The sequence below is a fragment of the Gorilla gorilla genome, chromosome 12 (assembly GCF_029281585.2).
Source record: "Gorilla gorilla gorilla isolate KB3781 chromosome 12, NHGRI_mGorGor1-v2.1_pri, whole genome shotgun sequence".
Taxonomy (NCBI): domain Eukaryota; kingdom Metazoa; phylum Chordata; class Mammalia; order Primates; family Hominidae; genus Gorilla; species Gorilla gorilla.
The window spans coordinates 130,796,263-130,822,976 of record NC_073236.2 but is presented as its reverse complement, the minus strand read 5'-3'; the positions used below and the strand labels follow the sequence as shown (position 1 = coordinate 130,822,976).

General features: G+C 46.2%; 2 long non-coding RNA genes across 2 annotated transcripts; both read left to right on the top strand.

Annotated features, from left to right (window-relative positions):
• Window positions 1-3,701: 3,701 nt before the first annotated feature.
• LOC129531507 (uncharacterized) lies at window positions 3,702-5,395 on the top strand. Its single transcript, XR_008676705.2, has 3 exons — window positions 3,702-3,767; window positions 3,876-4,003; window positions 5,338-5,395. It is a non-coding gene; the product is annotated as an uncharacterized lncRNA (long non-coding RNA).
• A 1,316-nt stretch (window positions 5,396-6,711) lies between these two features.
• LOC129531508 (uncharacterized) lies at window positions 6,712-8,007 on the top strand. The gene is made up of 3 exons (XR_008676706.1): window positions 6,712-6,752; window positions 7,448-7,529; window positions 7,853-8,007. It is a non-coding gene; the product is annotated as an uncharacterized lncRNA (long non-coding RNA).
• The last annotated feature ends 18,707 nt before the right edge of the window (window positions 8,008-26,714 follow it).

The window sequence follows — 26,714 nt, the reverse complement described above, 5'->3', positions numbered from 1 at the left end:
GCCCTCAGCAAGTTTTCTGGGACTCAGCCATAGCCGTGGGAAAGGAGGCTAGAGGCATCCACAGGGAGGTCCAGGAAGAAGGCCTGACTCATTTGAGGTCAACCTCCTGCCACCTAATGGAATGGGGACCAAAGTCGGCATTTAGACCAGTTCAGTAAGAAAAATGAAGGAGAGCTGGCTGGGCACGGTGGCTCACACCTGTAACCCCAGCACTTTGGGAGGCCAAGGCAGGTGGATCATCTGAGGTCAGGAATTTAAGACCAACAGGGTGAAACCCCGTCTCTACTAAAACTAGCCAGGTGTGGCAGCACGCACCTGTAATCCCAGCTACTCAGGAGGCTGAGGCAGGAGAATTGCTTGAACCCTGGAGGCAGAGGTTGCAGTGAACCACTGCACTCCAGCCTGGGCAACAGAGTAAGACTCTGCCTAAAAATAATAACAATAATTTAAAAACAAAAAAAAAGTGAAGGAAGGCAGCACGATGGCACAGTGCGTGGGCTCTGGGGCTGGCCAGCCTGAGTTTGTACCATGGCTCCTCCATCTAGGAGCTGGTGGCTTTGGGCAAGCTTCTGAATCTCCCTGTGCCATTTTCTCCTCCACAAAGTGGTACACTACTAGCACCAGCCTGTGTAGCTTACGTGAGTATTATGCAAAATATTGAGAATAAGTCCTGGTAGAAGAGTAGGTGCTGCACTTTTATCTGTGTGATTGTTATTCCTTGCTCATAAGAGTTTGAGGACAGAGGTTTGCACCAACCACACTACCATCTCCCTTCTCTGCCTCTCTACCCATCACGCAGCTGTGAGGACTGCAGCCCGGGGAGGTGAGTGGCAGTGCCCACGCCACTGCCTGGTCTTTTTCCTGGCTCAGCTTCTCCCACTCATGCCTGGAGCCATCTCACCCTCCACACACGCACCCTCATCTCTGCCGCTGTCACTCCGGATCAGCTGAGAACGCTGAGTCATCGAGTACCCCCCGCCCCTCCAAGCCTGCAATGTGTAAACAGCCAGCCCACCCGGCTTCCATCACTTTCACCCGGGCTCAGCTCCCAGCCACCTGAGTCAGCCCTGACTGAGCCTCTCCCAGGATCCTGTCTCACCGGCCTTCCCCTCCAGCTCCAGGCCCTGCTCTTCAGGTGGCTCAGCTCTTGACCAACCTTAACCCTCCAGAGTCATCACCCCATCATCCTTCCTCCGCTTTTTGTTCGAACCTCTTAAAAGTCTACGCTCCTGGTCTCCACCTCCAGCTTCTCTTATTTGTGACTCAATTGCCTGCAATCTGAACTGTGCTCCACCCCGCCACGCCCCACTCCCTGAAACAGTCCTGCTTGCAGTCCTCTTTCCTCCTGTCACTGCTGCGTGCAGCTCTCTGGGTAACGGGTGATTGCACGAGGTTCAATGGTCTCTCTTGCTTTCCTCCCACATCTTAGACTGTCTTCTAGGTCTCCCACTTCTTTCATTCGCCCCCTCCTTAGGGTAGGGTCTGTCTTTGGCCCTCTCTCCTTCCCCTCCTCACTCTCCTGGGATAATTCAAACGTCAACTGACTGAACCTCCACACATTTGCTGATGGCTCCCAGGATGCATCTCAGGATGAGACGTCCCCTCTAAGATCCAGCTCCCTTTTGGAGGTCACCACCTCGTGGCCTGCAGTCACCCTGAAACTTGAATGTCAAAAATAGAAATAATCATCTTTCCCCCAAATTTGCAACTTTCTCCCATTTCGTTACTCAGAAGGCCCCCCCAGCATCCCATCCCGTGTGGGATTCACTCTTGCTTTCTACCCCCCTCCACATTACTGAATCTATCCCCAAGTCCTGCTGATTTTACTTCCTAAACAATTATTCTCTTCATTCCTACCGTTACCCTAATTTGGGCCTTAACATCTGTAGCTATTATGGTTCAAATCATGTCCATTTCTCGGTATTTTCCTCAAACTTAACCTCCCCTCTGTAGCCAGAATGTTCTTCCTACAGCCCAGGCCTAAGCCACGCCACTCCCCTCCCCCTACCCAGGAGAACTGTGAGCTTCTGTGCAAGATGAGAGGCCCACATGGCCTTCCCATCCTCCCTGCATCCTTCCCATCCTCCCTGCATCCTTCCCATCCTCCCTGCATCCTTCCCATTCTCCCTGCATCCTTCCCACCCTCCCTGCATCCTTCCCATCCTCCCTGCATCCTTCCCATCCTCCCTGCATCTTCTTCCCATCCTCCCTGCGTCCTTCCCATCCTCCCTGCATCATCTTCCCACCCCGCCTCCCTAGAGGGAACAGCTCCAGTGACTGCTCCTAAGCTCACCTGCCCCACTGGCCCTTTCTCATCTCCCTGCCTGGCCTGGGGCTGTGTCCCTGGGGGATGGAGGAGTTTCCCTGTGCTAGCTCACTCCACCCAACACCCAGACCCTGAGGCTCAGCCTCCAGCCTGGCCCGGGCCCCACCTCCTCAGGGCACACTTCTTGGCCCCCTTGGTTGGTTGGGGTGAGTGAAGCCCCAGGGCCCCCGCCCTAATCCCTGGAGGAATCTCTATCCCCTTACTCTCCTTCTGTCTCGATGTCCATTTCCCTCAATAGATTCGGACTGGACCTAGTCTTTCTAGACTGGGGCCCCACAAGACCTAGCTCAGCCAGTGTTTGCCAGATAAAAGGATGAATGACTATTCATCCTTCCAGCTCTGAGCGTGTTTGTCCTTTGTTGACTTTAGAAATGGTTAAACTTTAAACTTGAAAGAAAGTAGGAGAGAAGTAAAGAAGGAGGAAGAATGAAGCCTGCACCGGAACCCACGCTCTGTAATTCTCAGCACTTCTCTCAGAGCTCCATTCTAAGCGGAGTGTGGTGAACACAGCTCCTCCTCTAGCGGTGGTCAGGGGCCAAGGTAGACCCTGCTGAGGGCTAAAAACAATGAACTAAGAATCAAGTTCCCCTACTGGCCTTCCCATACAGCTTCAGGAAACGGGTTCGATTATCTTGGCATCTATTTCCCAGGTATAAAACAGAAGTCACATTTCCATTTTGCGATTTATTGAGCAGATACTTCCCATAGGTATGTGGCTGCATATCCAATATGTCAGAAAGCAAAACACAAAAAACATTAAAAATAAGAAAGCAGAACTGCAGATTTATTCTAGCAGTGGAGCAAAGATAAATTTCTGGCTCTTAAAAAATTGAGCTTGTCATCAGACAAAATAGTTGGGTCTGAATAAATAAATGTTTATGCAACAAAATATAGCAAAAGATGTATTAAAGGAAAACAACAGAATGAGAAAAATATATCACCAATCTAACTGCAAATGATTAAAATTGGTAGAAATGTATAATGTGCAGGTCTAGATGCCTTTCCAGGAAGTGAGCAAAGGATGAGTTCAACTGGTTTGCTCAGGAGCCACTGTCACAGCCCAAGGGAGCCACAGTGTGGCCTAGAGTGAGCCCAGCTTCAGTAATGATTCAGAGTCCACACACCCAACTTGCTTGATGAGCCTGTGCCTCTCCCTTCTTATGGAAAATGGATATTTATATGGTTTGGCTGTGTCCCCACCCAAATCTCATCTTGAATTTCTACGTGTTGTGGGAGGGACCCAGTGGTAATTGAATCATGGGGGCGGGGCTTTCTCGTGCTGTTCTTGTGATAGTAAGTCTCACGAGATCTGATGGCTTTAAAAAGAGCAGTTCCCCTGCACAAGCTCTCTCTCTTTGCCTGCTGCCATCCACGTTGAGATGTGACTTGCTCCTCCTTGCCTTCTGCCATGATTGTGAGGCTTCCCCAGTCACGTCGAACTGTAAGTCCAATTAAGCCTGTTTCCTTTGTAAATTGCCCAGTCTGAGGCATGTCTTTATCAGCAGTGTGAAAACAGACTAATACAGATATGATTACATCCACTTTGCAGGATTCTCATGAGGACAAATTAGAGCACATGTCACTATAGCCAGCACTCAAGAAATGGGATTATCACCAGAGGGAAAAATGCACAGCCTCACCAGCTATTAAACATATGGAAATGATGACAATTTAAAGGTAACATGACTTATCTATTAAAGTAAAAAAAGTCTGGTTCACAAAAAGACTTGAACAAAAATATTAGTAGCAGTTTTATCTATTTATCTATAATTGCCAAATACTGGAAAGAGCCCAAATATCCATTAGGGGATAAACAAATTGTGGTATATCCATGCAATGAAATACTTCTCAGCAATAGAAAGAGCCACCCACTGGTACATGCAATAACATGGATGAATTGCAAAATCACCATGCTGGTAAAAGAGGCCTTATGCAAAAGATTTCACACTTTATGCTTTATGATTTCTCTCTCTCTCTCTCTTTTTTTTTTTTTTTATACAGGGTCTGGCCTTGTTGCCCAGGCTGGAGTGCAGTGGTGCAATCACAGCTCACTGCAGCCTCAACCTCTCGGGCTCAAGTGATCCTCCCGCTTCAGCTTCCCAAGTAGCTGGGAGTACAAATGCATGCCACCATGCCAGGCTAATGTTTTTGTAGAGACAGGGTCTCATTATGTTGCCTAGGCTGGTCTCGAACTCCTAGGCGCAAGCAATCCCTCCTGTCTTGGCCTCCCAAAGTGCCAGGATTTTAGGTGTGAGCTACCATGCCCGGTCATATGATTCGATTTGTATGAAATTCTGGAGTAGAAGAAACTAAACTTTGGTAGAAAAAATTAAAATAGTAATTCCTGGAGCCCAGAAATTCTGATTCCAAATTCTGACTGTATCTATTGCAGAAGCATATCATACACAAATATATCTACATAATACTTTCCAATCATCCCTCTTAAACATTTTCTGTAAAACACACCTAAATACCTTTTGGTTATATTACTTTGGGATTCTGTTTTTTGTGACTGCTTCAAGATCTTAATTTTTTCTTCCTACTTTTCATTCTTTCTGTACTGTTCAGTACTGCCTTGTCCCAAGGAAGGAGGAAATCTTTGCTGGGGACTTCCATGTCCTAGGCCCTGCATCAGGCCTTTGCCTTGTGTTCTCCCATTTCATCTTCACAATGGCCCCGTGGGGCAAGTAGTATTTTTCTCATTTTATAAACGTAGAAACTGAGACTCAGCTTACTGGCATAGCTTGACCATTGTGATATAGGTAATAAGAGGTGGTTTTTCTTAGAGAATAAAGCATTCTTTTAGGCTTTATCTCTTAGACTGAGACCATTTTGAATCGATCTATTTCTGAGTGAAAACCTTTTATTACAGTAAAAATGGCAAACTCTTTCGTTCTCTTAGAGAAGGATTGGTCACTTACATGGTCTCGGTTCTGAGAAAGTAAGATGCTAACAGTCTCGATAAAGGGCTAATTTTAATTAATTGATTTTTTTCTGTTTTAATCCCACAGCTTATAAATAACATTAGCGGTGGCTTGGATTTATTGTTGTGGCCTCTGGAAGAACTTGGGCACAGTGTAACTTCCTGGGGCCCGAAGTTGTTAATCGGTGAATTGTTCATGAAGGACAGTGCTCACTGTGAAGGTGGGTGTCCTGGGATGCTCTGCCTGGCCCGCGGGAGACAAGGCTATGGCCTGACATCCCTCAGCCTGTCCTCATTGTCCTGGCTCTGAGAAGAAGCTACAAAACACAGTAGAAGAAAGAGAAAACAGTCTTTTAAAGACTTGTAATGAGTTGTTAATGATAAAAGTAACACATGCCAACTGGAAAAATGTGAATTTTTTATCTCAGCCAAAAGTATAAAGATACTTCAATTTCTTTAAAAAGTTATGGAAATCTGTTGTTGTATGCATAGATTGTTGAATACATCTCTGCTTATTTAAATTCCTGAAAGTCTTATCAATGAGGTCAAAAGGCAGGAACAGGTTGTTTGTTGTTGTTGGTTGTCTTTTTGAGACAGGGTTTTGCTCTGTCACCAAGGCTGGAGTGCAGTGGCGCAGTCACAACTCATTGCAGCCTCCATCTCCTGGGCTCAAGCAATCCTCCCACCTCAGCCTCTAGAGTAGCTAGGACTACAGGTGCACACCACCATGCCTGGCTAATTTTTTTTTTTTTTTTGGTAGAGATAGTGTCTTGCTATGTTGCCCAGGCTGGTCTTGAACTCCTGGCTCAAGCGATCCTTCCAACTTGGCCTCCCAAAGCACAAGGATTACAGGCATGAGCCATTGCACCCAGCAGAAACGTGTTTAAGGCTCTTAAAAATTATTAGAAAATATTGCTAACTTTTCTTCCAGAAAGGTTTTACCAATGCATGCTTTCATCAGCAATGTGTAGGAAGTATTTCATTGCAGCCTCAGCAATACTGCATATATTCATTTCAAAAACATAGCCAGCTTGCAAAAAAATGTATTTGGTGGTAGCATTTCATTAATAATGAAGTCACAGTTTTTCTATATACTGATTTCTGGCTTCTATGATTCTATTTACTTGAAACTGTAGAACATATATAGAGTTTTTTGGATATTTCTATTACGTCTATATGTTGCTTTACTTTGTAAGTTCTTTTTTTTTTTTTTTGAGACAGACTCTCACTCTGTCACCCAGGCTGGAGTGCAGTGGTGGGATGTCAGCTCACTGCAACCTCCACCTCCCGGGTTCAAGAGATTCTCCTGTCTCAGCCTCCTGAGTAGCTGGGAATACAGGCGCCCACCACCACACCCAGCTAATCTTTTTTGTATTTTTAGTAGAGACGAGTTTTCACCATGTTAGCCAGGATGGTCTTGATCTCCTGACCTCGTGATCTGCCCGCCTCAGCCTCCCAAAGTGCTGGGATTACAGGAATGAGCCACTGCACCTGGCCAACTTTGTAAGTACTTTACTCATTTTTCTTACAGAGGGTTAATATTTTTCTTGTTGATTTTTATGAACTCTTTATATATTGAAGATGTTAACTCCTTAAACACACACACACAGAGAAGAAAAGATAGAAAGAGGGTCATAGAGTGGGCAGATATTGGTAGGAGGGTAGACAGCAACTTTGATGTGTACGTTAGCTTCACACTCAGGGTTTGTAATGCAGTTCTCTCTTTTTTTTTTTTTTTTTTTTTTTTTTTGAGACTGAGTCTCACTCTGTGTCACCTGGCTGGAGTGCTGTGGCACAATCTCAGCTCACTGCAACCTCTGCCTCCCAGCTTCCAGCGATTCTCCTGCCTCAGCCTCCTGAGTAGCTGGGATTACATGTGTGCGCCACCATGCCCAGCTAATTTTTGTATTTTTAGTAGAGACGGGGTTTCACCACATTGGTCAGGCTGGTCTCGAACTCCTGATCTCAGGTGATCCACCTGCCTTGGCCTCCTAAAGTGCTGGGATTACAGGCGTTAGCCACCACGCCCAGCCTGTAATGCAGTTCTTAACTGGTGACTCTGGGAGCTGGGCTGTGTTATCTCATCTCCAGTACGTGACAGCCGAGGTCATGGTGGAGGGAGGAGAAAGAACACTCAGGGCATGACACCCAGGCCTGGACGTGGCATGCATTACTTCCATCTACATTCTATTCACCAGACCCCAGGCCGATTGTCCCAGTCTAACGGTGCAGAAGGCTGAGAAACATGATCCTGTGTGCAAAGGAAGGAAAAAGGGAACTGTGAGCCCCTGTTCATTTTCTGCCACCCTACCCTAACCATCCTGTGTTAACTTGCAAAACACCCCAGCCCTCTTCACCTCCTGTCCCTTGTTTGTCTGTGTTTTTCTTTTCCATAGCCCTTATTTTTGACATGCTGTATATATTCATTTATTATGTTATTGTCAGTCCTCCCCCACAAGAATATAAGCTCTGCCAGGTTAGGAATTTCTGTCCATTTTGTTCACTGACTCAGAAAAGCACCTGGCATCATGTTAGTTAAGCAGACATTGCCTGGTGCTATTTCACGGTGCTAAGTGCCCACATGTTTCCCACACTTTCTCTAGTGCATTCTTCCTCCATCGCCCGCTCCCAGCACCTGGCCAGGCTTCCAACTTCAGCCCATGATCCTCATCCTGCTTGAAGCCCTCCATGACCGCCCCCCCAACCTCCCACAGAACTGATTGTGCCCTTCCTTGTGACATGGTCATGCCTTGTACCAAACTCTACTCTGCATTTATCCCACTATTTTACAATTGTGAATTTGTTTGTCTTCCCTATACAACAATGAGCTCCTGTAAGACCTGGCCAAGTTAAAGACGTCATAGTATCAGTGGAATGAATGAATGGATGAACAAATAATTGGATAGGCCAACCAATTCTTCACAATTTGGACAGTTTTTAAAACACCCCAGTGAAGTTTGAATATGGACTGGGTATAAATAACACTGTTAAATTTGTCAGGAGTAATGACATTAGAGTTATAATGTATCTGACATTCTATATTATATAATGTATATATATTTATATGGTTATATAAAGTATATATTATATAACAGACATATATTTTATAATATATGTTCATTGGAGATATATCCTGAACTACAGGTGAACTGATAAGATGCCTAAGGTTTGCAATAAAAGAAAATGGAATCAGGTTGGGCACAGTGGCTCACGCCTGTAATCCCAGCACTTTGGGAGGCCTAGGCAGGTGGATCACCTGAGGTCAGGAGTTCGAGACCAGTCTGGCCAACATAGTGAAACCCTGTCTCTACTAAAAATACAAAAAAAAAAAATTAGCCTGGAGTAATGGCAGACGCCTGTAAACCCAGCTACTTGGGAGGCTGAAGCAGAAGAATCACCTGAACCCGGGAGGCGGAAGTTGCAGTGAGCCGAGAACACGCCATTGCACTCCAGCCTGGGCAACAAGAGTGAAAATTCATCTCAAAAAAAAAAAAAAAGAAAGAAAAGAAAAGAAAAGGAAATGAAATGAAATAAAAGTAAATAAAAATAAAGTGTGTTGGAAGAGGAGGATAGATGGCTGACAAGATGGACAAGAGACAAGGTGGGAAAACGTTAATAACTCTTCAAGTTGGGCAATGAGTATTTGACATTCATCACACTCTTCTCTCTACCTTTGCGTATGTTTAAAATTTCCTTAATAAAAATTAAAAGCAAATGAAGTGACACAGACATTCACACTGTGCTCAATGAGAAGGAGAAAAAGTTTCCCAGTGCTGTTACCTTGTCCACCCTTCACCCGCGTCCAGGTGAAAACGCCTCTCGCCTCTTCCAGTGCTGACCATGGAGTTTCATCATATGTGGAGAGAAAGCCAACAGTGGAAGGAAAATGTGAACACTGGGTAATTAAGACCTGAAATCGGGAAGTCTAAACAGTGTGTCCCATACGCCAGGTTGTGTGTCCCACCCTCTGTGGACCTGCGCAGCAGCGTGTCCCATACGCCAGGCTGTGTGTCCCACCCTCTGTGGAAGGAAGACAGATGTGGACCTGCACAGCAGAGGACCGCCTGCACCAAAAAGTCACCCTGAATTCTTCTAGAGAGTTAGGACTGGTGAGGGATCTTAAAAACCACTTAATTCAACTCCCTTATTTTACCAATGCAAGGAAACTATGATTCAAAGATTGCTTGACTTTCCTGAAATAGCAGCAGCGGCCGGGCACAGTGGCTCACACCTGTAATCCCAGCATTTTGGGAGGCCGAGGCAGGCAGATCACCTGAGGTCAGGAGTTCGAGACCAGCCTGGCCAGCAAGGTGAAACCCAGCCTCTACTAAAAATATAAAAGTTAGCTGGACATGGTGGTGCAGTGAGCTGAGATTGCACCACTGCACTCCAGCCTGGGCAACAAAAGTGAGACTCCATCTCAAAAAAAATAAAAATAAAAAAGTAAAAATAAAAAAATAGTAGCGACATCAAAACTGAAACCCACATCGGCAGACCCCTGAGTCCATTTCTCCCCCAGTCTCAAATCCATTTGTGAAGAGCGTTTGCGTATACACCTTTCCAATACTTTGCCTTCTCTATACCCATGAGAGAGGCAGGCCTAGAAAATGGGTCAGTATGTGCTGATAACTATTTGAAAATGAATCAAATGTGGCTCAGACATGCAATAAAACTTACTAAACCTCATCAAGTTAAAATGCAGAGTCTCCTGGAGATGCACGGGTTTATGGAGATGCAGCGGAAGGATCACCGGTGGAAGAGATGTGTCCATTGAAAAGCAGAAGAAACCTCATTCTCTGCCTTCTGCCCACAGGTCAGGTGAGACTGACCCAGCAGAGCACGTGTGTCTTAAGCAGGTCCCTCGGCATTGTCTTTTTTTTTTTTTCTGAGACAGGGTCTCGCTCTGTACACTGGAGTGCAGTGGCACCATCACGGCTCACCGCAGCCTCAATCTCCTCAGGCTCAGGTGATCCTCCCACCTCAGCTCCCAAGTAGCTGGGACTACTGGCAAGTACCACCATGCCCAGCTAATTTTTCTATTTTTTGTAGAGACAGGGTTTTGCCATGTTGCCCAGGCTGGTCTCAAACTCCTGGGCTCAAACAATCCACCCGCTTTAACCTCCCAAAGTTCTGGGATTACAGGTATGAGCCACCATGCCCGGCCACTCAGCATTTTTCTACCATAACCAGTGACCATTCATTGACTGTTGACTCTACAAGCAGTTATTGCTCATCATCTGGTGCCCTCAACAATCCTACCAGTAAGAACCATTATCCTCACTTGACAGATGAAAAGAATGAGGCTTACAGAGGGTAAGTGACCTACTAAGAGTCATGCTAATGAGCACTAATGAGTGACTGATCCAGGGCTTGAGTCAGGCCTGTCCAACCTCACAGCTTTTCCTCTTTCCACGGTGCCAAGCTGTGTTTGAAGAATCCAGATGATTTTCACCAAATTAGAATCACTCCTACAAGAGCCAGATATGTCTGTCATCCTGAAACATGGCAGACGGTGAAAGATGGAACCATTACATCTTCCTGCTCTCCAGGGGAGGTCTCTGGCAGCAGCGCCACACTCTATAGATTCAGGGGCCATTCCAGACTGCTGTTGAAATAGGACCATGGGGGCAACAGGGAGGCAATCCCTGCTGGCTGACCCACTGATGGGTGATTTCACATCCTCTTTCCAAGTCAAACTGGCCCAAGCTGAGGCCTGTGCTCAAATTCCCTTAAACCCTCCTCACCTGTAGCTTTCACCAGCTCAGCAAAAAGGAGGTGAGAGAGGAGAGGAGAGGGGTCGACTATCCATCACTCCTTCCTCCAAGAGTTTCCTTCTGTTGTGAGTGCCTCTCCAGCTCCCCTCCTGACTAGCCACCCCCCCAACCCTTGCCCCACTGGACAAACAGAAAGACACACACCTGTCCTCTCCATGCACATATACAGAAACACACACACATGTGGGTGCACACACACACACACACACGCACACACACACACACACACACACACTGCTCTTCCCAGACCTGTCTTACAGACAAGAAACTTGAGCCCAAACATGTTTCTGGTTTACTCAGCGTCCTCCATGAGAGTCCTCCAGAGACCATATTTGGCTTCTAGAAAGCAATCATATAAAAGTGAATCATAAATGAAAATGCACATCCACACCAAAACCGGTACACAAATGTTCATGGCAGCACGATTCACCATAGCCCCAAGTCCATCAACTGATGACTGGATAAACGAAATGTGGTCCATCCATGCGACGGAACGTGATTCGGCCTTAGAGAGGAAGGAAGTGCTGACATGCACGACGGCATAGATGAACCCTGACGACGTTATGCTACAAAAGACACCAGACATAGAAGGCCCCATATTGTGTGAACCGTTGACATGAAGGATTCTGAATTAGCAAATCCATAGATAAAAAAGTAGATTCGTGGTTGCACGGTGAGGGGAATGGGGAGTGACTGTGATAGGCATGAGGTTTCTTTTTGGGGTGATGAAAATGTTCTAAAATGAAATGAGGTCATACTTGCACAACTGCAAATACAGTAAGAACCAGTAAATTGTACACTTTAAATGACTTCATTGTATGGCATGTGAATTATATCTCAATCAAGCTGTTACCCAAATAACAAACAAATGATGAGGCTTCTTAGACCCTCTAAGGGGATGGCACAGTTACTGGCAGTCTCTAAGAAGCCTCTAGAAATGTGGGAGGCTAAAACCCAAGAAACTGGCCATCTTAGGCAAACTTGCTGAGTGACCCCTAGTGAACACCCCTAGTGAGAGCCCAGCCCGGGGAGCACACTTCACAGAGGCGTGTCCAGCCCAGGTCACAGGACTGCAGACTGTGCTACCAGACAGACCCGGGTTCCGGCCTTCACTCTGCCACCTCTCGGCTGTGGGATGGGAACAGGTCCCCTGAGACAGAGCCTCATCTGTCAAATGGAGTAAGAATAATAGGGCTGTGATGAGAATGAAATAAACTCTCACACATGGTTTGCATTCACAAAGGTGGTCACTGCTATGACAAACATGATGCCACCCCAAGGGATGGGCTGGATAGTTAAAGTTCAGCGACAGAGGAGAGCGCTCATGTAGGATGTCTCAGCGTTCCATGTACCCACAGCGGGACACTTTCAAGGACATGTCCCAAAGTGAGCAGCCTCTGTCTCCCTCTTAGCAGCAGTGTCCAGATGGCAGATTTGCACAAGACGTCAGCGTGTTATGAGAAAACATAATGCCAGTCCATCATTTCTGATGCCTTGCCTGAGAGGTTTCCCCCATTATCTCATGTTTTAAATCATCAAGTAGGCACTGTTCCGAAATGCAGGATGCTGGGCGGAATTTCACACAGGTACACAGGTACAAAAGGGAGAAGTTGAGTCCTTACTCTCAAGAAGTAACTCTCACAGCAATTCTGTGAGTTTGGTAGGGCTGTTATTAGCATGTCCCTTTTACAGAAGAAGAAACTGAGTCCCAGACAGGCTAAATGCCCTGCCCAAGATCTTGTAGCTACTAAAGTTGCTGGCAATGTTGAAACTCAAGCCTATGGGGGTCCTGACCTCCAGCCTCGTGTCTTCCTCTGGCTATGGGTTCTCTGAGACATCAAAGCATGGGCTTAAGACCGTCAGAGGTACCGCCTGCCTCACAAATAATCAAGCAATGAGGACAGGAAACCAAGACAGAGGCCTTGTCAGGACCTACTATATAATTTGCAGGGCCAAGTACAAAATGAAAATGCAAGCCCCTTGTTCAAATATCATGAAGACAGTGACAGCAGAGGATCAAAGCCAGCTCAGGGCCCTTCCATGCACTAGTCCCTGTGTGGCTGTGACTGCACAGTCACATGTTCCTGAAGCCAGCCTGCCCCTCGTCCCTGTCACACAAACGCCCAGTGCAGAGCAGACATCTAAGTAACCCTACCGTCTGGCTCAAACAAGAAACAAACTCTCCTGGTCAGGCTGTGAGCCTGCCCTGACCCCATATCCAGCCACCTGCCGTGTGGACACGCATCTCTCGGGATGGCTGACCCAGCATCCTTCAGCATTTCCGACTTTGCAGATTTGCAATCTCTTGGCTGACACTGCAGCCACCTTCTTTGCCTGAGAAACCGTCGCCCTTGCCAGGGTTCAGCGCAGCGACACACAGATCCATTAACACTCTCCAGGTGCTGTGGAGTGGAAATGTCTACGTAAAGCCAGAGGGCTCGTTGGCGGGGCTGTCAGAGCTGCTTTTTCTTAAGCAACTGTTTTGTCTCCTTGTTTGTGGCACCTATGGCTGTCTTGCAGAAAACAACACACTACAGTGACAACTGGCTGATCTTTCTTTCCATCTGTCACGCAAGCCTTACTTTTTCTGAATAATAGGTACACAGGAATGGCAGACAAGCCAGACCCTGCTAGAATTTCATGAATAAGAAAGATAATTTGGTATTAATTAGACATCAGAGGCAGACAGAAGTGAGTCCTGGGTCTTCCAAAGACCTGATGAATTAGCTGTGAGATTTAAACAGGGCACATTCTCTTTCTTATGGCTTGAACTGTGTTTCCCCAAAAAAAGATATGTTGAAGTCCTACCCTCCAGTACCTCAGAATGTGACCTTCTTTGAAAATATAGACCAGGCATGGTGGCTCACACCTGTAATCCCAGCACTTTGGGAGGCCAAGGCAGGCGGATCACCTAAGGTCAGGAGTTCAAGACCAGCCTGGCCAACATGGTGAAACCCTATCTCTACTAAAACTCCAAAAATTAGCTGTGTGTGGTGGCAGGTGCCTGTAATCTCAGCTACCAGGAGGCTGAGGTAGGAGAATCGCTTGAACCCAGGAGGCGGAGGTGGCAGTGAGCCGAGATCACACCATTGCACTCCAGCCTGGGTCACAGAGCAAGACTCCATCAAAGAAAGAAAAGAGAGAGAGAGAGAGAGAGAGAGGGAGAGGGAGGGAGAGAGAGAGAGAGAGAGGGAGAGGGAGGGAGAGAGAGAGAGAGAGAGAGGGAGAGAGAGAGAGAGAGAGGGAGAGAGAGAGGAGAGAGAGAGAGAAAGAAAGAAAGAGAGAGAAAGAGAGAGAAAGAAAGAAAGAGAGAGAAAGAAAGAAAGAAAGAAAGAAAGAAAAAAGAAAGAAAGAAAAGAGAGAGAGAGAAAGAGGAAGGAAGGAAGGAAAGAAAGAAGGAAGGGAGTGAGGAAGGGGAAAATACAGGTGGTGGCTCACACCTGTAATCCTAGCACTTTGGGAGACTGAGGCAGGCAGATCAATTGAGGCCAGTAATTCAAGATCATCCTGGCCAACATGGTGAAACCCCAACTCTACTAAAAAGTATAAAAATTAGCCGGGCATGGTGGTGCACGCCTATAGTCCCAGCTATTCAGGATGCTGAGGCACGAGAATTGCTTGAACCCAGGAGGCGGAGGTTGCAGTGAGCCAAGATTGTACCACTGCACTCCGGCCTAGGTGAAAGAATGAGACTCTGTCTCAAAAAAAAAAAAAAAAGGAAAATATAGAGTTGTTGCAGATGTAATTAGTTAAATTAAGATGAGGTCATACTGGAGCACTGTGGACCTCTAACCCAATGACTAGTGTCCTTATAAGAAGAGATGAAGAGACACATGTGACAGTGGAGGCAGAGACTGGAGTGATGTTTCCACAGGCCAAGGAACATGGAAGATGCCCATCAGGCCACCAGAAGCCGGGAGGGAGGCCTGGGCTAGATGATCCCAGCACCACTTGCCACCTTGGAAGAGGACCTACCAGGCCCAGCTCAGCCTTCAGGTGGCCGCCTCCCTGGCTGACAGCTGGCCCAGCCGTAGCCTGGGTGGCTGTAGAAGGAAGCAACCCTGCCAACACCTTGATCTCAGGCCTCTGGCCTCCAGAGCTGTGTGAGAGCACATTTCAAGTGCACGAAGCCACCCGGTGAGCGGCACTTTGCCACGGCAGCCCCAGGAAATGGACGCACCTCTTTACCTGAAATGTAACAAGGGTGTTGGCCTGGATGATCTCTGGGGTCCTTTCCATCTCTACATATGCTGACTTTGGTCACATTCTCATCTTGTCCCCAAAAGTCAAATTGTCACTCAAGTCAAATTTACCTAGTTCTTTCTGTTGTTCCTTCATTCCAGAAGCTTCCTGGACCCCAGCAACCAGCACCATCTCCCTCTGCAGCTCCCCAGTGAGTGGGCTGCCTCCTCCACTGCGCATCTGCTTCGTGTCAGGCCCTCTGCTGCGAAGTGGGGTAAAAATGCAGACTGGGCTCTTGACCCCGTGAAGGTGGAATTCTAGTGGAGACTTGGCTTTGAACACAAAATCTACTAGGGCAGCCGTCCCCTAGGATGGCCCCCAGTGAGCCCCACATCCTGGTGATGTTCACAACCCCATGGAGTTGCGTCTCTTGTTGATGTGGGACTGGCCTATCAACCGATGAATGGATGGAAGAGATGTGGTATGTCCATACAATGGAATAGCACTCAGCTATGAAAAGGAACAAAATGCTGACAGATGGTACAACATGGAGGAACTTCGGAAACATTATGTTGAGTGAAATAACACAGGCACTAAAGGACAAAAACCACAGGATTCTACTTAAATGAGGTTCCTAGAATAGGCAGGATTCACAGAGACAGAAAGCAGATTAGGGGCTACCAGGGATGGGGAGACATGGAGGAATGGGAGTTATTGATTAATGGATACAGAGTTTCTACATGGAGTGGTAGGAAGGTTTTGGAAGTAGATGTAGTGATGGTTGTACATTGTGAATATAATTCACACCACTGAATTGCACATCTAAAAAGGATTAGCATGGCATGGTTTGTGATATATATTTTACCACAATAATATAAAAATAAATTCAAAGCCAGCCTGGGCCATAGAGCAAGACCCTATCTCTAAAAAAAAAAAAAAAAAAATTAAGTGGCCAAGCATGGTGGCGCATGCCTGTGGTCCCAGTTACTTGGAAGACTGAGATGGGAGGATCCCTTGAGCCTGAGAGGTCAAGGCTGCAGTGAGCCATGATCAAGCCTCTAGCTGATCTAGCTGCACTCTAGCCTGGGCAATCGAGCAAGACTGTCTCAAAAAAAAGACTGACCTATGTGACCAATACAACATGGCAGACATGCTAGTGTGTGACCTTCACATCAAGGTCACAAAGGCATCCTAGCCTCTGCCTCCGACTCCAGGCTCACTCGTTCTGGAGGAAGCTGGCTGCCACGCCACAAAGACATGCAAGCAGCCCCATGGCAAGACCCTTGCGAAGGGAAACTGAGGCCTCCTGTCGATCGCCAGCACCAACTTGCCACCTTGGAAGAGGACCCACAAGGCCCAGCACAGCCTTCAGTGAACCGCCTCCCTGGTTGACAGCTGGCCCAGCTGCAGCCTCCTGAGAGGCCAGAACCACCCAGCTAAACCTCTCCTGACACCTAAAGCAAGGACACCATGGCACATGATAAGTAATTATGTGGTTTTAAGCCAATATGTTTTAGAGTTATTTGCTACATATCATTATAGCACTAATACACTCATCAGTAAATATGAGGACAGGCTCATGTCTGTAGTCCCAGCACTTTGGGATGCCAAGGCAGGAGGATCACTTGAGCCCAGGAGTTCAAAACTAGTCTGGGCAACATAGAAAGACCCTGTCTCTATTTTTTTTTTAATTAAAAAAAATTTTAAGAAGTACAAAAAATAAATAAATATGAGGACAAAGTGGCCAAGCGTGGTGTCTCACGCCCATAATCCCAGCACTTTGGGAGGCTGAGGCGGGCAGATCACAAGGTCAGGAAATCGAGACCATCCTGGCCAACATGGTGAAACCCTATCTCTACTAAAATACAAAAAATTAGCCAGGCGTGGCGGCGTGTGCCTGTAGTCCCAGCTACTTGGGAGGCTGAAGCAGGGGAATTGCTTGAACCCGGGAGGCGGAGGTTGCAGTGAGCCGAGATCGCTCCTGCACTCCAGCCTGGGCAACAGAGTGAGTCTCCATCAAAAAAAAAAGAAGAAAAAAAAGGGCAAAGTGTACTAAGGGCAACAAAAGCACAGGGCGCAGGTGCGGGGAGGGAGAATATAATGGATCATAACCATCACCTCAGTAACGGCAGGGGCTTCTTTTCTCAGGAGGTTCCCTGGCGGAGTTTGTAAGGATGATTATATCTACACCTGAATGCCTTTTGTCAGTGCTGGTGAACTCTCAGTTTTTAAATATTGCTTCTGCCACATTTTTTCTCCTCCTGTTTTGTGACCCCAATTATAGGTATGTTTGCTCTTTTCATTCTATCCCATATTTTTTTTAAACTCTACCCTGCGTTTCCCCCCTCTTGTCTCTCTGTGCTTCTGTCCAGACTATTTTCTTCTATGCCTTTCATTTGTACATTTCCTGCTGTCAGACCCACCAGCGATATTTTCAGTTTCTGTACTTTTCACTTTTCACAGAATTTCCACTTGGTTCTTTTTTTATACTTTCCAGTTCTCTGCCAAAAATTCTTCATCTTGCCTTTTCATCCTTGATCACATTCATCATGGATAATTCCATGATCAGGATCCTCATGGGTCTGTTTCTATTGTCTGATTGTCTGATTTTTCTCCCAGGTTTTCACCCCCGTCTTGTCTTTTTCTTACTCCAGAGCCCATTTACTGACTGCCAAGCACTGTGTGTGGAAAATGATAGAGATAATTTGAGACTCTGAACTGTTATTTTTATCCAGAAAGGATTTTTTTTTTTTTGAGACGGAGTCTTGCTCTGTTGCCCAGGCTGGAGTGCAGTGGTGTGATCTCGGCTCACTGCAACCTCCAACTCCTGAGTTCAAGCCATTCTCCTGCCTCAGCCTCCCCAGTAGCTGGGATTACAGGCACAAGCCACCACATCCAGCTAATTTTTGTATTTTTAGTAGAGATGGGGTTTCACCATGTTGGCCAGGCTGGTCTCCAACTCCTGACCTCAAGTGATCCACTGGCCTCAGCCTCCCAAAGTGCTGGGACTATAGGTGTGAGCCACCATGCCCGGCAGGATTTCTTTTTGCTGCTAGAAGGTAGCAAGCAATCTCTGATCATCATAATCCAGGGGCTCCCAAACTGTCTCCAGTGACAACACCTTAAGTGTCCCCCTAATTTTTTCACGGCCCTCCTAGGCCAAAAGAAATAGATAGAGGTTCCATGTATTAGATAGTTAGGTACAAACAACTGAAGTATTCATATTCTAACAACTTAGTAGACATTCAAAAAATGATCCCCATAAGTTAAAAATACTTTGTTTCATTCTTAAACTACCATCCTACCATAATCACTTCCCAATGGAATGTGGTGTCCGTTGGGCGCTGCACAACTTTTTAAGCCTTGGAGGTGGATTGGACGCCATCACCTTCACTTCCAGCTCCACACAGATCTCCACGTAGCTCAGAGTCTCTATCACAGCAACTGCTGGAAGCAAAGCTCTGCAAAGACACGAAGTCATTGAGAGGACGGTCCCACAATCTTAGTTGACACTGGGAACTACCTCAAGATAGGAGTTCATTCTGTTCTGAAGAAATAATGAAAAATCAACACAAAGAAATAAATAGATAATAAGTTTAAAAAAGAAGTTAATGTTATGTCTGACAGAGGTTAATGTTCTTCCCTCAAAAAAAAGATTTTTTAAATTAAATTTAATTTTTTTTAGAGACAAGGTCTTGCTATGCAGCCCAGGCTGACCTCAAACTCCTGGGCTCAAGTGATCCTCCCACCTCAACCTCCCAAGTGGCTGGGACTGCAGGCCGTCAGGCCAGACTCCTCAAAATTTTCAAACATCCCACTGCGCCCTGTGGTGCCTTGGAGTTTTGTTTAGGAACCCAGGTCCTAACCCAGTCAAGGACTTAAAAGATTTGGTGGTGGCCATGGTTCTTTCAAAGAGCTGGATTATTTCTGTTCAGTCTTTGCTACTGGAGTGTGGTTCTTCAGGGCGCCCCAAAAGTCTGGGATATTTACCGGGACCCTCCTGGATGGGCCTTGAAATCTAATTTTTTTCTTCCAGCCCCAAGCATCTGATAAATCTTTGCTCAGCTTCTCACTCTCTCAAACCACTACTTTTGTGGGGTTGTTTTTTTGTTTTTTGAGATGGAGTTTCACTCTTGTCGCCCAAGCTGGAGTGCAGTGGTGTGATCTTGGCTCACCGCAACCTCCACCTCCCAGGTTCAAGTGATTCTCCTGTCTCAGCCTCCCAAGTAGCTGGGATTACAGGCGCCCGCCACGATGCCCAGCTAATTTTTTGTATTTTTAGAAGAGGCGGGGTTTTGCCATGTTGGGCAGGCTGGTCTTGAACTCCTGAACTCAGGTGATCTGCCTGCCTCGGCCTCCCAGAGTGCTGGGATTACAGGCATGAGCCACCGGACCCAGCCTACTTTTGAATTAAAATCACCCTCAAGTAAAAGGAGGGACCGATGCCAGGCTCTCCTCTCTGGATTTCCCTCTCCTCTGTGTGTGTGTGTGCATGTGTGCATGTGTGTATGTGTGTGTGCATGCATATGTGTGCATGCGTGTGTGTGGGTGCATGCATGTAGTGTGTGTGCATGTGCACGTGTGCATGTGTGTACATGGGTGTGTGTGTGTATTCCATTATTTTTTGTTCACATTGGAAGTTCAGCCTAAAACAACCTAGTCTGCCACTGTCAAAAGCAGATATTCCTCAGTCTTTTTAAAAACTTATCATTGAAATTTTCCAACAGACCTAAAAATACAGAGATAATATAATTAACTCCACGAGAAAACTATTAAAACTGATCAGTAAAGTTGCAAGATACAAAATTAACATGCAAAAATCAGTAGGATTTCTATTTGCCAATAGCAAACAATCGGAAAAATAAATTTAAAATGTAATCCCATTACAACAGCCACACATAAAATTAAACACCAGGGAATTAACTTAACCAAAGAAGTGAAATATTTCTATAATAAAAACTATAAAACACTGATGATGGAAATTGAAGAGGACACCAAAAAAAAGGAGGGCAGAGAGGGGGAAAGTTCTAGAAAAGGAAACAGAAGACATTTGGTACAAGGTCCAAATAAAACAAGATCCCCCCCAAAAAAAAATACAGGAAAAAAAATCATCAAATAAGTCATTCAAGAAAATGTCTCCAAATGATAGGATATGGATTATAGGTTTAAAACAAAATTAAGTGCCTTGCACAGTGAGTAAAAAGAAGAGTTTTGCTGGGCACAGTGGCTCACGCCTGTAATCCCTGCACTTTGGGAGGCCAAGGTGGGTGGATCACTTGAGGGCAGGAGTTCGAGACCAGCCTGGCCAACATGGCAAAACCCTGTCTCTACTAAAAATACACAAATTAGCTGGGCATGGTGGCAGGCACCTAAACTCCCAACTATTTGGGAAGCTGAGCCAGGAGAATTGCTTGAACCTGGGAGGTGGAGGCTGCCGTGAGCCGAGATCGCACCACTGCACTCCAGCCTGGGCAACAGAGTGAGACTCCATCTTAAAAAAAAAAAAAAAAAGAAAGAAGAGTTTTAAAGTTTTGTTGGATAGTTTCGAAACTGATTATTGTTAGGTATGTAGGAAACTGAGTAAACAATCAAACAAAATAGAAGGCAATTATTTCAGGAGACAAGTAAACAGCTTAGGTTTTGGCTTCATGACGTGGAAACAGCATGAGTGACTCTACTTTGGGTTGGTCTGTTGGAGCCTAGCACAGAAAACACCATGGCTCAGCTATGAAGAATACTTACCTGATCATGATAATGTAAGCGTTGATTTATCAATATATTAAAATATTGGGAAGATGGGGAGGGGGATGAAAGAAGGTGCCTATATGGACCATGGGGAGACTTCCCCTTTGCCCTCTGAATGTTTGCTGAAAAATCAGCTCACAAAAAGCAGACTGATAGAAATGGAGGCCTGGTGTAGTGGAGGCCAAGGAGGGAAGATGGCCTGAGGCCAGGAGTTTGAGACCAGCCTGGGCAACATAACAATACCCCGTCTCTACAATTGGTTTTTTTTATTTGTTTTTTGTTTGTTTGTTTGTTTTATTTTGGTTTTTTTTGAGGTGGAGTCTCACTCTGTTGCCCAGGCTGGAGTGCAGTGGCACGATCTCCGCTCACTGCAACCTCCACCTCCCAGGTTAAAGCAATTCTTTTGCTTCAGCTTCCCAAGTAGCTGGGACTACAGGCGCCTGCCACACTAACTTTTGTATTTTTAGTAGAGACGGGGTTTCACCATGTTGGCCAGGCTAGTCTCAAACTCCTGAGCTCAAGTGATCCACCCACCTCGGCTTCCCAAAGTGCCAGGATTATAGGCATGAGCCACCATGCCTGGCCTACAATTGTTCTTTAAATAGGAGAAATGGCATACAAATTTGATACTCAATGAGGTACAAATGCTTACGTACCCTACTTCTTAGAGGAAAGGGAGATAGGGAAATATGGATGATTTTAGGAGGATAATAAATGATTTTTAGGGGAATACAGCAGCGATCCCCAACCTTTTTGGCACCAGGGACCAATTTCGTGGACAGGGGATGGGGATAATTTGGGGATGATTCAAGCTCATTACATTTACTGTGCACTTTATTTCTATTATTATTACATTGTAATATATAATGAAATAATTGTACAACTCACCATCATGTAGGAGTCCTGAGCTTGTTTTCTTGCAACTAGATGGTCCTATATGGGGGTGATGGGAGACAGTGACAGATCATCAGGCATTAGATTATCATAAGGGGCACACAACCTAGATCCCTCATATGCGCAGTTCACAATAGGGCTAATGCTCCTATGAGAATCTAATGCCACTGCTGACCTGACAGGAGGCAGAGCTCAGACAGTAACGTGAGCAACAGGGAGCAGCTGTAAATACAGATGAAGCTTTGCTGGCTCGCGCACCACTCACCTCCTGCTGTCTGGCCCAGTTCCTAACAAGCCACGGACCAGTACCAGTCCATGGTCCAGGGGCTGGAGAACCCTGGAATACAGGATTTGAAGAACATACAATGGCCTGGAACAAATTCTGTAGGGCCTGAAGAGCAGACAATGGTTCATGACAAGTCTGTCCAGGTGTGTTGGTGGACTTCAGGCTTTCTTCCTGCAATATGAGTTCAGTGAATGAAAACCCAGGGAGGAGACCAAAGATCATTGCTTTATTCTTTGGTGGGTTCGGAGTTTAGGCAGGTAAAGGTATTGGGGGAACCAGCTCCCAATATTTCAACATAGGTTCTTTCTATTTTCCATAAGTGTCAGCCAGCTGAGAAATAAAGAGAAAGAGTACAAAGAGAGGAATTTTACAGCTGGGCCTCTGGGGGTGACATCACATATCGGTAGGACCGTGATGCCCACTTGAGCCTTAAAGCCAGCAAGATTTATTAAGGATTTCAAAAGCGGAGGGGGTGCAAGAACAGGGAGTAGGTCACAAGGATCACATGCTTCAAAGGGCAAAAAGGAGAACAAAGATCACAAAGCAAAGGGCAAAAGCAAAGATCACAAGGCAAAGAGCAAAAGCAAAATTACTGATAAGGGTCTATGTTCAGCAGTGCATGTATTGTCTTGATAAACATCTTAAACAACAGAAAACAGGGTTCGAGAGCAGAGAACTGGTCTGACCTCAAATTTACCAGGGCGGGGTTTTCCCCCACCCTAGTAAGGCTGAGGGTGCTGCAGGAGACCAGGACGTATTTCAGTCCTTATCTCAACTGCATAAGACAGACATTCTCAGAGCGGCCATTTATAGACCTTCCCCCAGGAATGCATTTCTTTCCCAGAGTGTTAATCCTTGTTAGGAAAAGAATTTAGCAATATCTTCCCTACTTGCACATCCATTTATAGGCTCTCTGCAAAAAGAAAAATATGGCTCTATGTTGCCCAACCCCGCAGGCAGTCAGAATTTATGGTTGTCTTCCCTTGTTCCCTGAAAATCGCTGTTATTCTGTTCTTTTTCAAGGTGCACTGATTTCATATTGTTCAAACACACATGTTTTACAATCAATTTGTACAGTTAACACAACAGTGGTCCTGAGGTGACGTACATCCTCAGCTTATGAAGACAACAGGATTAAGAGATTAAAGTAAGACAGGTGTAAGAAATTATAAGAGTATTATTTGGGAACTGACAAATGTCCATGAAATCTTCACAATTTATGTTCCTCTGCCACAGCTCCAGCCAGTCCCTCCGTTCGGGGTCCCTGACTTCCCACAACATAAAGGAACTGCAGACAACAACTTCATCCTGTGCTTGGGGAGAGACAGAGGATTGAGAGGCGGGAGGGGGTGCGGGGGACAACAGTTCTCCTTGGTGGGTCCATCAGGTCTTTACCTAGATCAGGGAGAAGTCTCTTCCAGTATATTTATCTTGAAGAATCTTTAAGTCAAAATACTCTTTACACCAGGGAGCCAACTTCAGGGTGAATTTCCCTGTGCCCCTTCATGTACAAGGAAACTTCATTAGTAGGAAGGCAATAGATAATGTCTAAAACAGGGGGAAAGAGTCAAGAAAAAGTACTGAAACACATTATTAGAAATATGTGGGGAGGCTGGGTGCAGTGGCTCACACCTGTAATCCCAGCACTTTGGGAGGCTGAGGCAGGCAGATCACTTGAGGCCAGGATTTTGAGACCAGCCTGGGCAACATAGTGAGACTTTGTCTCTACAAAAAATACAAAAGTTAGCCAGGTATGGTGGCACATACCTATAATTCCAGCTACTTGGGAGGCTGAGATGGGAGGATCACTTGAGCCCAAGAGGTCAAGACTGTAGTGAGCTGTGATTGCCCCACTGCACTCCAGCCTGGGCAACAGAGCCAGACCCTGTCACAAAAAAAAGCAAGCAAGCAAGCAATATGGGGGGAATCCCAGCAAAGTTAAAAGAGTTGAAAATGCTTATCTCTAAAGAGTGAAATTCAGGTGAGAAGGTGTGAGGCAGGGATAGTTGTTTTTGTTAGAAGTGCTGTAACTATTTTAATTTTACAACTATGTACATGTATCAGTCCAATAAAACAGAGGGAAAGGCTTTATTTTATAACTGACACATTAACAAGCATTAAAAAATAATTAGCATGGACTGGGTGCAGTGGCTCATGCCTATAATCCTAGCACTTTGGGAGGCCAAGGTGGGCAGATCACCCGAGGTTAGGAGTTCAAGACCAGCCTGACCAACATGGCGAAACCCCATCTCTACTAAAAATACAAAAATTAGTTGGGCGTGGTGGTGTGCACCTGTAATCCCAGCTACTTGGAGGCTGAGGGAAGAGAATCACTTGAACCCAGGAGGTGGAGGTTGCAGTGAGCTCAGATCGTGCCACTGCACTCCAGCCTGGGTGACAGAGTGAGACTCCATCTCAAAAAATAATAATAACAATAATAAGCATGAAATTGTGGTGAAACTGGAACATCAAAATCCTGCTAACAATGTAAATGTGTGCAAGCCCCATGGTTTCATTTCCAGAACATTTCGAGAGCCATTCAAACGTTGGAACCCTTTTAACCAATTCTCTCACTCTAGAGCAGGGATCTATGCAGGCAAATTACGACCATGGGCCAAATCGAGCCTACCATCTATTTGTGTATGATCCATAAGCCAAGAATGGTCTTTATGTTATTTTAATTGTTGAAAAAATCAAAAGAATAACATTTTGTGATGCATAAAAATGATAAGGAATTCAAAGTTTGGTGTCCATAAACAAAAGCGTGTCCTCACACAGCCTTGCCAATGCGTTTGCGAGGGCCTGTGGCTGCTTTTGTGCTGCAAAGGAATCTGCAATAGAGAGCTCATGACTCACAGAGCTGAGAAGACTATTTGGTCCTTTGCAGAAGCAGCCTGCCCATCCCAGTACAGGGGGAGGCAGCGTCGTCCAGGAGGGCGGCTCAAAGCTGGACTCCTCCGATTCCTGGCTATGAGACCTCAAGTTTCCTAACTTGTCTGTGAAATGGTTTTCTCATCTTAAAGCAAGGATATTATTAGTACCAGCCTTCTGGGGCTGCTGTGACGATTCAGTGAATGAGCCCCCGTAAATCAGAGGGCACCCACACTTGGTGTAGGAGAACTGCCACTGCTTCCCCATGGACATCAGTAACACAAGCAACAGGTGTGTGCACAAACATTTGCACAGCCGGCACTGCCTATGGCAGGGTCCTGACACCCGGGTGGCCTCACCCACAGCTCTGGCAGAAGCAGAGACCCAGGGCCAGTCCACAGATTCACAAATAGTCCATTCTGTTATGCTGCGAAGCAGACATCCCTAAAAATCCCTGCACTCTGCAAACTCATGTGAGATGACCCAGCAGGCTATGAGGGAGATAGAGTTAGGGGCTTCGTCAGCAAGACATTTACAAAAGACTGGAACCTAATAAAAATGATAGCACAGGCCGGGCGCAATGGCTCATGCCTGTAATCCCAGTACTTTGGGAGGCCAAGGTGGGTGGATCACCTGAGGTCAGGAGTTCGAGACCAGCCTGGCCAACATGGCAAAACCTCATCTCTACTAAAAATACAAAAATTCGCTGGGCATGGTGGCAGCCACCTGTAATCCTAGCTACTCAGGAGGCTGAGGCAGGAGAAGTGCTTGAACCCAGGAAGCGGAGGTTGCAGTGAGCCGAGATCGCGCCACTGCACTCCAGCCTGGGCAACAAGAATGAAACTCTGTCTCAAAAAAAAAAAAAAAAAAAAAAAAGATAGCACAGTTTTACATGTTAAATGGTTAAGAAATACATACATACTAAAATTAATATGGTGTTTTCCTTTAAAAAGACTTGAGGCTTGTTTGAGGAAGTGGGCGTTGGGGTTGTAAGCTGGGTGATATGGAATTGGGGGGGCATTCTAGCACCAGAGCTGGATGGATGTGGATGTGACTCCTAACACACCCTGTGAACGGAGGGCTGGAGGGTGCATGGGTGGGGTTGTGTGTTCCTAGGGTGTGTGCGAGGGTGGGGTTGTGTGTTCCTAGGGTGCGTGCATGGGTGTGGTTGTGTGTTCCTAGGTTCTGGTCAGCCAGGTGCCATTCTCTGCATTCTCCTGGTGTTTCTGAGGACAAAATTGTGCAGAGCGAATATGAACTTTGAAACTCACGTTATGCTCCAATTGTTCCCTACTCTAGCAGTTCGGAATTGCTATTGGAGCAATTGGAGCAAATTCATTTTCAAAACAAGCCGTATAGCGGAACCGAAAGTATCACATCCCTTGAGGACTCCGGACATGTTGGGGAAGGGGAACTATCTAGAAGGTGGCATCTGCAGATGTCAACATCAGCGGCGGTGCCAGGAGGGGCTTTGCAGGGCCACAGGGCAGCAGCTCCATGCAGCTGGCCCCACCCCAGGCATGGTGAGCTCTCCTGGCTGTGTACTCAGCCCTGAGCCTGATGACCAACACCAGATGCACAGCCTGCTGTTTACCAAGCCCTCCCACCCACACCAGGGCGCCTCCTGACAGCCTCACGGGGACAAAGTGCAGGCATCATTCGTCCACATTTGACAGAGATGGAAGAGGGGGCTCAGAGAAGCTGATTACTTGC